This window comes from Caretta caretta, chromosome 14, assembly GCF_965140235.1.
Source record: "Caretta caretta isolate rCarCar2 chromosome 14, rCarCar1.hap1, whole genome shotgun sequence".
NCBI lineage: Eukaryota > Metazoa > Chordata > Testudines > Cheloniidae > Caretta > Caretta caretta.
In genome coordinates, this window is record NC_134219.1 from 37,154,134 (window position 1) to 37,168,754 (window position 14,621).

A 14,621-nucleotide genomic window follows, 5' to 3' on the forward strand; every position below is an offset into this window, starting at 1 on the left:
GATTTGAGGTTCCTGTGGGTTTATCTTACCTCGGTTTGGAAGGGTTAAATTTTTATCAGTAAATGTCGGTAAATGCCAGTTGCGCCATACAGACTGTCAACCGACCAAAATAAAAGGTTCCATCAATACAAATAGAAATGTACGGAGAAGCAAAGTAAGAAACATGCTGCGTCAGAACTTCTTGGAGTTTGATTTAGGAATATATTGTGTATATTTTGTCTTGTGACATTGACAATTTGAGTTTTAATCATTATAAAGTGCAAACTTTTCAAAAAACCAATTGTCTTTAAATAATTATTCTCTGACCCACCTTATTGTCTGACATGCCACAGTAATTTCCCACAAGTGTGAAAATACAAATAGACAATATTTTTTTAAAAAATGCTTACAAATAAACCTTGATATTCTCTGTCAAAATTATAAAAAATAAAAATTGAATTCTGCCAAGCCTGTCGATATCTCTATCCTTTCCACAGGCCATGTTTTAATATAAATAAATGATTGGCACATGTGCAATTTGTTTCATTTTAAATTAAATACAAAGTAAGAGGATAGTAATGCATAAGGGCTGGATTTTGAAAGGTATTTAGCTGCTAAGTGTGGTTTTAAAAAGCATCTAGGCCCTTAAAACTCATAGAAAATCCCATTAGGCACCTAAATACATTTAACAATCTGGCTGTAAATGTTCAAGGATGTGAGACACTAAGGACCAGATTGTTAAAGTTATTTAGTCACCTAACTCACATTGATTTCCATTGGAGTTAGGCATCTAATTACCTTTAGATTTCTGGCTCTCAGGGATTGTTGTTGTTTTTTCAGTACCCTATCAACTTTGGTATATCTTCCATGTTCAGACTCATTTTTCTTTCACCACATTTTCTGTGACAGCCAATGACCTCCAGGACATTTTGAAAAACATCGCTTCCCTGAATACATGTCTCAGGGCTTCTTTTACCTCTGGGTTCCTCAGTGTGTAGATGAAAGGGTTCAACAGGGGTGTGACAATAGTATTCAAGACGGTGACTATTTTGGTCAATTCCAGTGAGTTCTGCATGGAAGGGTTGACATGTGAGAAAATGGTTGAACCGTACCAGATAATGACAACTGTGAGATGGAAAGAGCAAGTTAAAAAGGCCCTTCTCCATTCCTTATCTGATGGGATTGTCAGTACAGTGGAGATGATGTAAATGTAGGAGAGCAGGGTTATGACACAGGAGCCCAGGATGACGATGAAGGAGATGATAAAGGCCACCGGATCAATAAGGTAGGTATCTGTGCAGGAAAGAACTATCCACGGTGCTATGTCCCCAAAAAAGTGATGGATGACACTAGGGCATAGAAGGACAACCTGGTGATCAGAAATGCTAGGACAGAAATAGGCAGGAAACCACACAACCAAGAGCCAACAGCCAGCTGAGCAGTCAAGGTGCTGTTCAGGATGGAGCTGTAGAGCAAAGGATAGCATATAGCCAAATAGCAGTCGTAGGCCATGTCAGCCAAGAGAAAATCTCTGTGCATCCTAGGGAGAAAACAAAATACATCCGTAGGACGCAGCTGACAAAGAAGATGGATTTGCTTTGGGACACAAGGTTGGCAAGCGTCTTTGGGATACAAATAGTGGTCTATCATACTTCCGGGAAGGAGAAATTGCAGAGAAGGAAGTACTTTGGGGTGCGAAGGTGACGGCTGGTTGCCACTAGGACTATGATCGCCACATTTCCTGTGACTGATAGGATGTACATGACAAGGAAGAGCACAAAGAGCGAGATCTGCAAATATTGGGTCCCAGGGAATCCCAGGAGAATAAATTCCTTCACAATGGTGTGATAGCCCTTTTCCAGTGCGGTCAGCTGTTTTACCTGCCAAAACAAATGAAGACATGAAATTAAACTGATTAAACACAACTGTGGCTTTGTGGGATGCAGATGATTTTGATGCACAGAAAGAGCAGATAATTAAAAGAGGCAGGTGTCATAAATATAAAGGGAAGGGTAAACCCCTTTAAAATCCCTCCTGGCCAGAGGAAAAAATCCTCTCACCTGTAAAGGGTTAAGAAGCTAAAGGTAACCTCGCTGGCACCTGACCAAAATGACCAATGAGGAGACAAGATACTTTCAAAAGCTGGGAGGAGGGAGAGAAACAAAGGGTCTGTGTCTGTCTATATGCTGGTTTCTGCCGGGGATAGACCAGGAATGGAGTCTTAGAACTTTTAGTAAGTAATCTAGCTAGGTATGTGTTAGATTATGATTTCTTTAAATGGCTGAGAAAAGAATTGTGCTGAATAGAATGACTATGTCTGTCTGTGTGTCTTTTTTGTAACTTAAGGTTTTGCCTAGAGGGATTCTCTATGTTTTGAATCTAATTACCCTGTAAGGTATCTACCATCCTGATTTTACAGGGGTGATTCCTTTACCTCTATTTACTTCTATTTCTATTAAAAGTCTTCTTGTAAGAAAACTGAATGGTTTTTCATTGTTCTCAGATCCAAGGGTTTGGGTCTGTGGTCACCTATGCAAATTGGTGAGGATTTTTACCAAACCTTTCCCAGGAAGTGGGGTGCAAGGGTTGGGAGGATTTTGGGGAGAAAGATGTGTCCAAACTACGTTTCCCAGTAAACCCAGTTAGAGTTTGGTGGTGGCAGTGGATATTCCAAGGACAAAAGATAAAATTAATTTGTACCTTGCAGAAGTTTTAACCTAAGCTGGTAAAAGTAAGCTTAGGAGGTTTTCATGCAGGTCCCCACATCTGTACCCTAGAGTTCAGAGTGGGGGAGGAACCTTGACAGCAGGAAATAATGGTTTAAGGCTGAAAATATCCTATTGCTAGTACATTGCTGGAGCCTTCCTGCTCACAGGGTGAATTTAAGCTTGTCCTAATTTTTCCTGTGGAAACTTTTTTTCCAGTGGAAAGTGGCTTTTGGACCAAAAAGAAACTTTCATGATAGAAATTCCATTTTCAGGTGTTCCTTGAAAAACACAATTTTTAGTTTTTGTCAATGAAACATTTTTTTCCACGGTCAGCATCCAAAGCCCAAGACTGATTTTATTTTAATTTATATTTTTGTTGTTTTAAATTGAAAATTTTCAAATAAAAAGTTATTTTCTGGGGTGGGGGTGGGGGGTTGTCCTTTTGATAAAACCCTGAAAAATTTCAACAGAAGAAAGACCTATGGGTGTTAGGCTTTCAGCACAATCTGAGATTCCTTTAGAAGTGAACAAAACCCCATCGTCTCTTTTGAACATCCCTGCTAAATAGGGTGAGCTTTTCAAAAGTTCTCAGTATAGGCCTATTTCTGCTCCCAAGGAAGTCAATAGGATTTTTGTCATTGAGTCAGTGGGAGCAGACTTAGGTCAATACTGAACACATGAGATTTGTACCTGTCAATTTCCTTCCTACAATGCAAGAGGACATTTAATTCTTTTTGTGCAGAAAGTCTCCGGTTCTAAGCCTGCTGAAGTCCCAAGTTGGAGTGGGGATGTAATACAAAGTTGCAGTTCAGAGGACAGCTACTCAATTTTGGAGCATAAATAACCATTTACATCTATAAACCAGCATTCATTTTTGGTGGTTGAAAATGAGTCAGTTGCAACCTCCTTTGACCAGTTGATACTGAGGTGTGCAAGGTCATGCAATGAGCCAATTACAGCAAAGCTCAGGGCCAGAGAGGACCAAAGAACAAAGGAAGCAATTTTGCTAAAAAAAAAATCACAAAGAATGCATCCCTTTTTTATCAGAATTTTCAATTCTTATGAAGAATTTCATCAAAACTGTGAATTTCAAATATTTTTGACCAGCTGTGCCAGGAGTCTGCAATTCTTCTCCCCGTTTAGTCAATAGAACATACTTCTCAACCAGAACCGTTAATAGAACCCAGGAGCCCTGATTCTCAGCCCCCGCTCTGCTCCAACCACGATCCTAACTCCCCTCAAAGAATGGGAATAGAACCCAAGTGTACTGATTCCTGTTCCTTTGATACAACAGCTATTCTATGCATCCCTAAAAGAGCTCGGCACAGAATCCAGGTACCCTCACTCCTAGACACCTGTGCTAAGCAACAGACCGCAAGCCCCAGAAATACAGCAAAACTGTAATATGCCGAGTTTCTAAAACACCTTCAGAAAAAAATATCAGGTTCCCAGTGCTGGCCAAAAGTTTCCTTCACAGATGGATTAATCCTGAGGTGTCAAATCTGAGGCATTCAGAATTAGAAGCCACTTTTGAAAAAGTTGTCCCTAACTTGAAATCTATCAATGACTTTTAAAGTGAATGTTCTGAATTTTTGTTTGATTGCTTGTTTTGGGTGTTCTGAGTTTTCATTAAAGTTACAATGTCAGGTTAATTTATAACCTAAATTTAGTCCCCTTCCCTATTTGGATTTGAATTTGCAAAGGATCTAAGGGAGTTATGAAATGTAATGGAGTTGGGTGCCTAACTCCCTCAGACACCTTTGAAAATCCCAGCCTTAAATATTTTGTATCAAAGTCTAATCAACACGGGCAATCAACAATTATATTTTCTCCCTCTTTAATATAAGCCATTTATTTTGTTATGAATAATATCCTGTGAATAACATCTAATGCCCTGATTCTGCAAACAGTTAATACATAAATAAACTTGCATATATAGACATATATAAAATAAAAATGCATGAATTTACTCACATGAATGATTCCTTTGAAGTCAAGGGTTCCACTCACATGAGTAAAGTGAGGAAAATAAGTAAAATTTTTAAACGTTTTTAAGAAATGGAACTTACTGCAACTCATCATTCAGCAAATCTTCTCACTGGGCAAACCTTCAGCGGGTGTGAATTATCAATAGACAGGGCAGATGAGAGAGGTAAGATAGAACAATTGTACTGAGGTCCTGAGCTCAGTGCCCCCACAAAACTATCTATTTAGGGTGAAATGGGAGGGGGAAAACATAATTTAACGGGCCTCCAAATTTCTCTCAGGAGACCTGTCAATGGAGCTACGATTATTTAGACCCACTGAGGATCTGGCTCTTTGTATTCAGTCTCTACTGATGGAAAGAGCTGAACCTAGCAAAATTTCCAGAACAGTTAAAACACCTGATTGACAAAATCTACTTGCCTGCCCTTTATCATGATGAAAATGATGAAAACAGCCGTGATATTCTATTTTCTCCATAAAAAGAAGGCCTCATCTCAGCTGAATGGTAGACTTAATCTTTTCAAGACTTTCCTCCTCTTTTAGCTCATAATGTCCTTTCTTTGTACCAACGAGACCTTATTGGCTTGCAGGGAACTGTATGCCTTTCACGGTAAATTATGTTAAAAATATTGAATTCCTTTAAAAATTACCTCGTTTGTAAGGTAGTGAACTGTAAGCACTCAGAACCAAGCTGGACACTAAGAAGAAGATTGATGAGATAGATAGGATAGGATTAAAGTTCAAAATGATCTGGACAAACTGGAGAAATGGTCTGAAGTAAATAGGATGAAATTCTGTGAAGACAAATGCAAAGTACTCCACTTAGGAAGGAACAATCAGTTGCACATATACACAATGGGAAATGACTGCCCAGGGAGGAGTACTGTGGAAAGGGATCCTGGGGCCATAGTGGGTCACAAGCTAAACATGAGTCAATAGTGCAACACTGTTTCAAAACAAAAAGCAAACATCATTCTGGGATGTATTAACAGGAGTGTTGTAAGCAAGACACAAGAAGTAATTCTTCTGTTCTATTCCGCGCTGGTTAGGATTCAACTGGCGTATTGTGTCCAGTTCTGGGCACCACATTTCAGGAAAGATGTGGACAAATTGGAGAAAGTCCAGAGAAGAACAACAAAAATGATTAAAGGTCTAGAAAACATGACCTATGAGGGAAGGGGGGAGGGGGAGGAGGGAGGGAAAGGGCTTGTTTAGTCTGGAGACAGAAGACTGAGGTGGGACATGATGACAGTTTTCAAGTACATGAAAGGTTGTTACAAGGAGGAGGGAGGTAAATTGTTCTCATTAACCTGTGAAGAGAGAACAAGAAGTAACTGGCTTAAATTGCAACAAGGGCAGTTTAGGTTGGACATTAGGAAAAACTTCCTAATTGTCAGAATAGTTAAGCACTGGAATAAATTATCTAGGGAAGTTGTGGAATCCCTATCTTTGGAGATTTTTAAGAGCAGGTTAGACAAACACTGTCAGGGATGGTCTAGATAATGCCCTTTTAACAAAGTTAAAATAATTTTCTAACCTCAGATCAAGTTAGGTGGTTGCTTCAGATATTGATGGAAAATACAAGGTCTTTGGGAGAGGAAGAGTTATTTTGTAGATTTGCAAACTCCCTTATGATTAGTTCTCCACAGAATGTTTACATCCTTTCTGAGGTCATGTGAAAAAGTTACACATGAGGTACTTTCTGAGGAACAGTTTATGATCCCATGGGTGGCTGAACATTCTGTTCAGCTCTCAGTTGCTATCATGCATTACATTTGTTCTTGTTCACATTTGCTTGTACTAACAGAAGAAACTTCCAGTATGGGCAGGCTGTTCCCATAACTGCTTCTGCATGTGGCCTCTTACAGCTCTTTCTGAAGGACGAGCATTTGGAGAGGATTACCATACACTCGAGACTGAGACAGTCACGTTTATTCATTCAAACCTTTCTTTGAACCAGATGTAAGGCCCTGCACGTTACAATTACCATAAAAGCAATGAATGACAGATATACAGAAAAAGATATTGCCCAATTACCTTCTCTTGGGGGCGTAGTCACTGTCGATTTTTCCTACGAGGGTCTGACTGTTCCCTTACACTCTAGCATATTTATACCTTTACACATTATCTGACCATCCAATCAACATTACGCATTGTGTCTTACCTTACCCATGGTATATACATGTGCAGGCTTCAGTTTACAAAACTTTTTCTGTCCAGGCTACTTTCATGTCAACGTGTCCCTATTCCAATTGGTTTATTTACTTGGATCGTACCACTCAATATAGGGTCTTTTCTGTTTTTCACAATACAGGGTCATTTTGGCAATACTTTTTATGTATTGTACTGATTAACTTCCTTTTATCTATGTCCTTCAACACAGTACAAAACACCTGTGTCTTACCCAGCTACTATAAGCATTCTTTAAAGAAGTCTCTACACACGGAGGAAGTTCGCAAGCAACACTCATGTCAAGCAAAGACTTGGCTGAAGCCAGTTAGCTTAGCATAAATATTACCCTGGCCTGTCCACATTTATTCACCAGACTAGACCCATGTGTAGGACTCTTCCAACACCAGGCACTGGTCACTGTTACAGATGCTTTCCTTAGACTCCAACAACAGGGTGCAAACTGGTGACAAATGCAATGTTGATATTTCTCCACCACAATGTGGTCAAAGACTTACTAATTCATATCATACAGGTCATCAACTCACTATATCAGCTGTAGATTTCTATCAACTTATGTCTTTGGTCCTGTGTCCCATGCTGAGATGAGGAATCGAATTCAGCCGGTGCACTACTGAAGACCTCCTCAAGTGATACTGTGAGGGTTAGGTGTAAGGTAAGTACTTCTCTGCACAGAATGATTTTCACCCTAAGGCGTACGGAATCTGCCCACTGGCTCTGAACTGGAACAAGTCACAATTTCTCTATTCTAGCCACAAATACACATGCTCCCATCTTTGCAGCTTATTTACATTTAGAAGCTCTGACCTATCATTTAGAATGGGGTGTCCATGCTGCCAAGCCTAATGATGTTATCATGAATCTCTCATGGAGTTGAGGGCCATAAAGTCACAGATCCTGATTCTCTTCTCACATGTATTACACTATTATGGGGAGTAGCTTCTGCTTTAGGGGACAGTTCTGCCTCAGTTAAGTCCATGCCAAAGTGGACTGGTATTTTCAAATGTGCCTAAAGGAATTTAGGTGCCCAAATCTCATTAATTTAAATTGGAGTTGGAAACCTAACTCCCTTAGTCGCCTTTGAAAATCCCAGCCTAAATCTCTGTAAGGGGAAGGGAGATCAGGTGCATAATTTCAACAATTATTTTACCCCTGATGTAAATTTTATTCAGTCCTTAGCCCAGCAAATTCCCATTGTATTTACTGGGATGATGCCTGATATTGCTCAGTAATTTTCACACCCATGTGGATGGCAAATGCTCTGAGCAGTTCAGGATTTCATGAGCACAATGACAACCCGGTGGAACTGGATAGCTAAGCACTAGGGCTGAGATCCTCAAAGGTATAAAGGTGCTAAAGAGACAAACAGGTGCCTAGCAGGATCTTCAGAAGCACCTTGGTGTCTAACTTCCATTGAAATCCCTAGAATTCAAACTATACTATATTCAAGCACACTAGGGAGCCTTAGGGTAAAATTTCCTAAAGCACCTAGGTGACTTAGGAGCATAAGTCTCATTGGCTCTTTAGTCAATTAGCTGCACTTGAAAATTTAACTGTCAATCCTATTTTCAAAAGTGATTTAGGGCCAGATTAGTTGAGGTGTTTAGGCACCTAGTGGGATTTTGAAAAGCACCTAGGTACCTAAAACATTGATTTCCATGGATGTTAGGCAACTAGAAGGTTTGAAAATTCCACTAGGTGCCTAAATACTTTTAAAAATCTGGCCCTAGGGCTTGTCTATACAGAGAAGACACAGCAACTTAACTTCAATATGTTTATTTAGTCCACTGCAACTTTTGTGCCTTTGTGGACTCTTAGGTTGAAAACTGGTTATATCAGTTCAGTTTGCACCTGAAAATTGACATACATGAGGTTTAAACCAATATAATATCCACACACAAAGTTGCACTGTTTTAGCTAAATTGGTATAAAAATCACACCTTTCATTTTGTTAGTACAACTTTTTGTGTAGACTAGAGGTACATTTTTCAAAAGCACCGAAGTGCCTTAGAACCAGATTTTCAAAGGTTATTAGGTGTCTAGTGGGATTTTCAAAGGCCTAGGCCCCTAAACCCCACTGAATTCAATTGGAGTTATGTGCTTAACCTGCGTAGGTACTTCTGAAATTCCCACGAGGTGCTTATCTGCCTATCTTTAGACGTCTGAATGTCTTTAGCCTCTGGTGCTTTATACTTCTGTATCTCAGACCACCTATTAGGTTGCCTAAATTTGGACATAGTTGCCTAACTTTGGGCAGCCACTTAGGGACAGATTTTTAAAAGTATTTAGTCACCTAGTGGGATTTTAAAAGTACATAGGCACTTAACACCCACATAAATCAATAAGTTTGAGGTTCCTAGGTGCTTCTGAAAATTTCAATAGGCATCTAAATACCTTGAGAAATCTGGCCTTTTGTCTTTTACAAATGGAGAAACTGAGGAACAAAGAACAAACAATTTCACAGTGGTCCATCAGCAAGTCAATGGAGACACAGAACCAAGGTCTCCTAACTTCCCGTGCTCTTCTTTAAACAAGGACATCGTCCTCACTAAGCCAGGGGTTTGGCACATTCTTGAGAAGACAGTGAAATTCTGTTGAGACCAAATCCCAAGAGCACTTCTGAGGAACATAAATTAGTCTTATTTCTAGGACCTGTTGAGTTGCCATACATAAAGGAAGCAGTTAAGGGGAAAAGACAGCAGGGTGATGATAAAATGGTAATGCAATGAGATTTTAATCAATATAGAAATTTATGTAATACGTAGGAAGATTTTGTGTATGAAACCTTTAAATGTTTGATTTATAGCTTGAGAAAAAAATACGGCACCCCAGCTCGCAATGCATGTTTTCCCTCAGAATCCAAGAACGCCTTATTCTAAGGAGAGAAGATAATGTGAGAAGGGGGTCTGTTCTGACTAGTTCTGTCAGCAAAAGCTAATAAGCTAGGCCCACTAAAGAGAGAGAGAGAGAGATAGACCATCCCAGAAATATACTTTAAACCACTTGTATTAAGACATATTTTTTGTATACTTGGTAATGTGACCTACTGGGCCTTATCTGGTTGGAAGGAATAGGTTTCCCAGTGAGGAACTGGTACATCTGTAACATACTTCCTTCTCTCTCGCTTACTTTCTCACTTTCTACATTTCACTCATCTTTTTCAACTCTTGAATGCATAAGAGAAAATAGCTATATGATAGATCTGTGGAACTCACTGCTGCTGTAATTTATTCAGTCACATAGATAAGAATGTAAAAAGGGATTGGATATTTCTCTTAGAGGTAGACTTAGGTTTCCATAGCCACAAATGCCACATGGATGCCCACTCCTCATTCATTTTCATGGGCATTTGTTTGTTTAAGAACCAGATTTTTAAAAGTATTTAGGCACCTAATGAGATTTTTAGAAGCATCTGGGCACCTAAAAATCCTTGATTGCAATGGATATTAGACACCTAGTTGCTTTGAAAAATCCCACTACGCACCTACAAGCCTTTAAGAATTTGCCCCATAATCCCTTTGGCAGCTTTTGAAATCTCAGCTGTAGCCTGGTCTGGTAGATGGGAAATAAGGAGTTGGAGTTTGTCCCAGCTCTATCACGGATTTACTGTGTGAAAGTCAGATTAACTGTCTGTGCCTCAGTTTCCCCATCTGTAAATAAATGAAATAATACTACTCACCCACCTTAGTAAAAGGGTTTGAAATCTACAGGTGAAAAAGCACCATGAATTTCTTCCCAAGTGTACTAGAGTGAATGGAAAGAATACCTTCGACTTCCTCTGTCATTGGATCAGGCCCTCTGTAACTATGGAGCTTAGGAAAGGATTACTTGTGGCACCTTAGAGACTAACAAATTTATTTGAGCATAAGCTTTCGTGAGCGACAGCTCACTTCATCAGATGAATCCGATGAACTGAGCTGTAGCTCACGAAAGCTTATGCTCAAATAAATTTGTTAGTCTCTAAGGTGCCACAAGTCCTCCTTTTCTTTTTGCGGATACAGACTAACATGGCTGCTACTCTGAAACCTGTCATTATGGAGCTTAGGGTATTGAAAGGCAGGAGATCTTGGTCTCAGTTCCGAGTTTTGCCCCTGACTTCCAATGCATCCCTAAGCAAGATCCTTTACTCCTCTGACCTAATTTCTCCTCATATAGCAGAGGATTGATAATGGTTAATTATTTACTGCAGAGGGGCAGTTGAAAAGCACCAATGTTGTTCCAAACAACATTGAAGTCATGGCTACAAAGGGAGTTCTTTTCAACCTGTAGTAGAATAAAATAGCTTATGACTGGACAGTGATTTGAAGATGTAAAGAGGTATAAAAGTAAAAGGTATTATTATCTTTGCCAGACTAGTCTCAGATTAGCATAAGGAGGATAATCATTATGGGTGCGATTTTCAAAAGAGTCTGTGGGAATCAGGCATTTACATTCCACTCTATCACAATGAGAATTGCATGTTTAATTGCTTTGAACTCCTTTGAATATCCCATTGCACAGTGACAATCAATCGTTTATCCTTCAGGGCAAAGTCCTATTTCTGTCTCAGCTGAGCATGGGATGTGCCTCTAAGGGGTATGTCTGCCCTACGAAATTAGGTCGAATTTATAGAAGTCAGTTTTTTAGAAATTATTTTGATATAGTAGATTGTGTGTGTCCCCACACAAAATGCTCTAAGTGCATTAACTTGGCGGAGTGCTTCCACAGTACCGAGGCTAGCGTCAACTTCTGGAGTATTGCGCTGTGGGTAGCTATCCCACAGTTCCCACAGCCTCCGCCACCCATTGGAATTCTGGGTTGAGATTGCAATGCCTGATGGGGCAAAAAACATTGTCGCTGGTGGTTCTGGGTACATGTCATCAGGGCCTCCCTCCTTCTCTTCCTCCCTCCATGAAAGCAATGGCAGACAATCGTTTTGCACCTTTTTTCCTGAGTTACCTGTGCATACGCCATACCACATCAAGCATGGAGCCTGCTCAGCTCACTGTCACCGTATGTCTCCTGGGTGCTGGCAGACGCAGTATTGCATTGCTACACAGCAGCAGCAACCCATTGCCTTGTGGCAGCAGATGGTGCAATAGGCCTGAAAACCATTGTCATCATGTCCGAGGTGCTCCTGGCCACCTCGGTAAGGTTGGTCAGGAGCGCCTATACATACATAGGCGCAGGGAATAAATTAGGAGTGACTCGACCAGGTCATTCTCTTTACTCCTGCAGGCAGTCCTATTGTACCATCTTATGGTGAGCAGCCAGGAGATGTGGATGGCTTGCAGTCCTACTGCACCATCTGCTGCTAGCCAAAGATGTAAAAGATAGATGGAGTGGATCAAAACAAGAAATAGATCAGATTTGTTTTGTATGCATTTGCTCCTCCCTCCCTCTGTGAAATCAATGGCCGACAATCATTTTGGTGAGGTCTGTCAGGGGCACCTTGAAAACTTTAATGGAGATTCAGTCCTGCCCAAAATACCAGAGGGAGGGATAGGTTAGTGCGTTGAGCATTGCCTGCTAAACCCAGGGTTTTGAGTTCAATCCTTGAGGGGGCCATTCTGCGTGACAGTTGTTTTTGTTTGTCCTTGATGTAAAGCCACCTCCTTTGTTGATTTTAATTCCCTGTAAGCCAACCCTGTAAGCCATGTCATCAGTCGCCCCTCCCTCCATCAGAGCAATGGCAGACAATTGTTCCACGCCTTTTTTTTGCGCGGACACCATGCCATGGCAAGCATGGAGCCTGCTCAGCTCACTTTGGCAATTAGGAGCACATTAAACACCATGCGTATTATCCAGCAGTATATGCAGCACCAGAACCTGGCAAAGAGAAACCAGGTGAGTAGGAGATGTCAGCGCGGTGACAAGAGTGATGAGGACATGGACACAAACTTCTCTCAAAGCACGGGCCCTGGCAATGTGGGCATCATGGTGCTAATGGGGCAGGTTCATGTAGTGGAACGCTGATTCTGGGCCTGGGAAACAAACACAGACTAGTGGGACTGCATAGTCTTGCAGGTCTGGGACGATTCCCAGTGGCTGCGAAACTTTCATATGTGTAAGGGCACTTTCATGGAACTTTGTGATTTGCTTTCTCTGCCCTGAAGCGCATGAATATCAAGATGAGAGCAGCTCTCACAGTTGAGAAGCGAGTGGCGATAGCCCTGTGGAAGCTTGCAACGCCAGACAGCTACCGGTGAGTCAGGAATCAATTTGGAGTGGGCAAATCTACTGTGGGGGCTGCTGTGATGCATGTAGCCAAAGCAATCAAAGATCTGCTACTATCAAGGGTAGTGACCTTGGGAAATGTGCAGGTCATAGTGGATGGCTTTGCTGCAATGGGATTCCCTAACTGTGGTGGGGCCATAGACAGAACCCATGTCCCTATCTTGGCACCGGAGCACCAAGCCAGCGAGTACATAAACTGCAAGGGGTACTTTTCAATAGTGCTGCAAGCACTGGTGGATCACAAGGGACATTTCACCAACACCAACGTGGGATGGCCGGGAAAGGTACATGACGCTTGCATCTTCAGGAACTCTGGTCTGTTTCAAAAGCTGCAGGAAGGGACTTTATTCCCAGACCAGAAAATAACCATTGGGGATGTTGAAATGCCTATAGTAATCCTTGGGGACCCAGCCTACCCCTTAATGCCATGGCTCATAAAGCCAAACACAGGCAGCCTGGACAGTAGTCAGGAGCTGTTCTACTGCTGGCTGAGCAAGTGCAGAATGGTGGTAGAATGTGCATTTGGATGTTTAAAAGTGCGCTGGCGCAGTTTACTGACTCATTTAGACCTCAGCGAAACCAGTATTCCCACTGTTATTGCTGCTTGCTGTGCGCTCCACAATATCTGTGAGAGTAAGGGGGAGATGTTTATGGTGGGGTGGGAGGTTGAGGTAAATCGCCTGGTCGCTGGTTACGTGCAGCCAGACACCAGGGCAGTTAGAAGAACACAGGAGGGCACGGTGTGCATCAGAGAAGCTTTGAAAACCAGTTTCATAACTGGCCAGGCTACAGTGTGACAGTTCTGTTTGTTTCTCCTTGATGAAACCCCCCCACCCCTTGGTTCACTCTACTTCCCTGTAAGCTAACCACCCTCTCCTCTTCCCTTCGATCACCACTTGCAGAGGCAATAAAGTTATTGTTGCTTCACATTCATACATTCTTTATTAATTCATCACACAAATAGGGGGATAACTGCCAAGGTAGCCCAGGAGGGGTGGGGGAGGAGAGAAGCACCGGGAGGGGTGGTGGAGGAGGGAAGGACAAGGCCACACAGCACTTTAAAAGTTTAAAACTTTAAAACTTATTGAATGCCAGCCTTCTGTTGCTTGGGCAATCCTCTGGGGTGGAGTGGCTGGTTGGCTGGAGGTCCCCCCACCACGTTCTTGGGCATCTGGGTGAGCAGGCTATGGAACTTGGGGAAGAGGGTGGTTGGTTATACAGGGGCTGTAGCGGTGGTCTGTGTTCTAGGTGCCTTTCCTGCAGCTCAGCCATATGCTGGAGCATATTAGTTTGATCCTCCAGCAGCCTCAGCATTGAATCCTGGCTCCTCTCATCACGCTGCCGCCACCTTTCAGCTTCAGCCCTCTCTTCAGCCCACCACTTACTCTCTTCAGCCCACCACCTCCCCTCCCAATCATTTTGTGCTTTCCTGCACTCTGACATTTTCTGCCTCCACGCATTTGTCTGTGCTCTGTCAGTGTTGGAGGGCAGCATGAACTCAGATAACATTTCATCGCGAGTGCGTTTTTTTCGCCTTCTAAT

At 41.7% G+C, this 14,621-nt stretch overlaps 1 pseudogene; it reads right to left on the bottom strand.

The window, feature by feature from the left end:
• Window positions 1–856: 856 nt before the first annotated feature.
• LOC125629783 (olfactory receptor 287-like) lies at window positions 857–1,757 on the bottom strand (annotated as a pseudogene).
• Window positions 1,758–14,621: the final 12,864 nt, after the last annotated feature.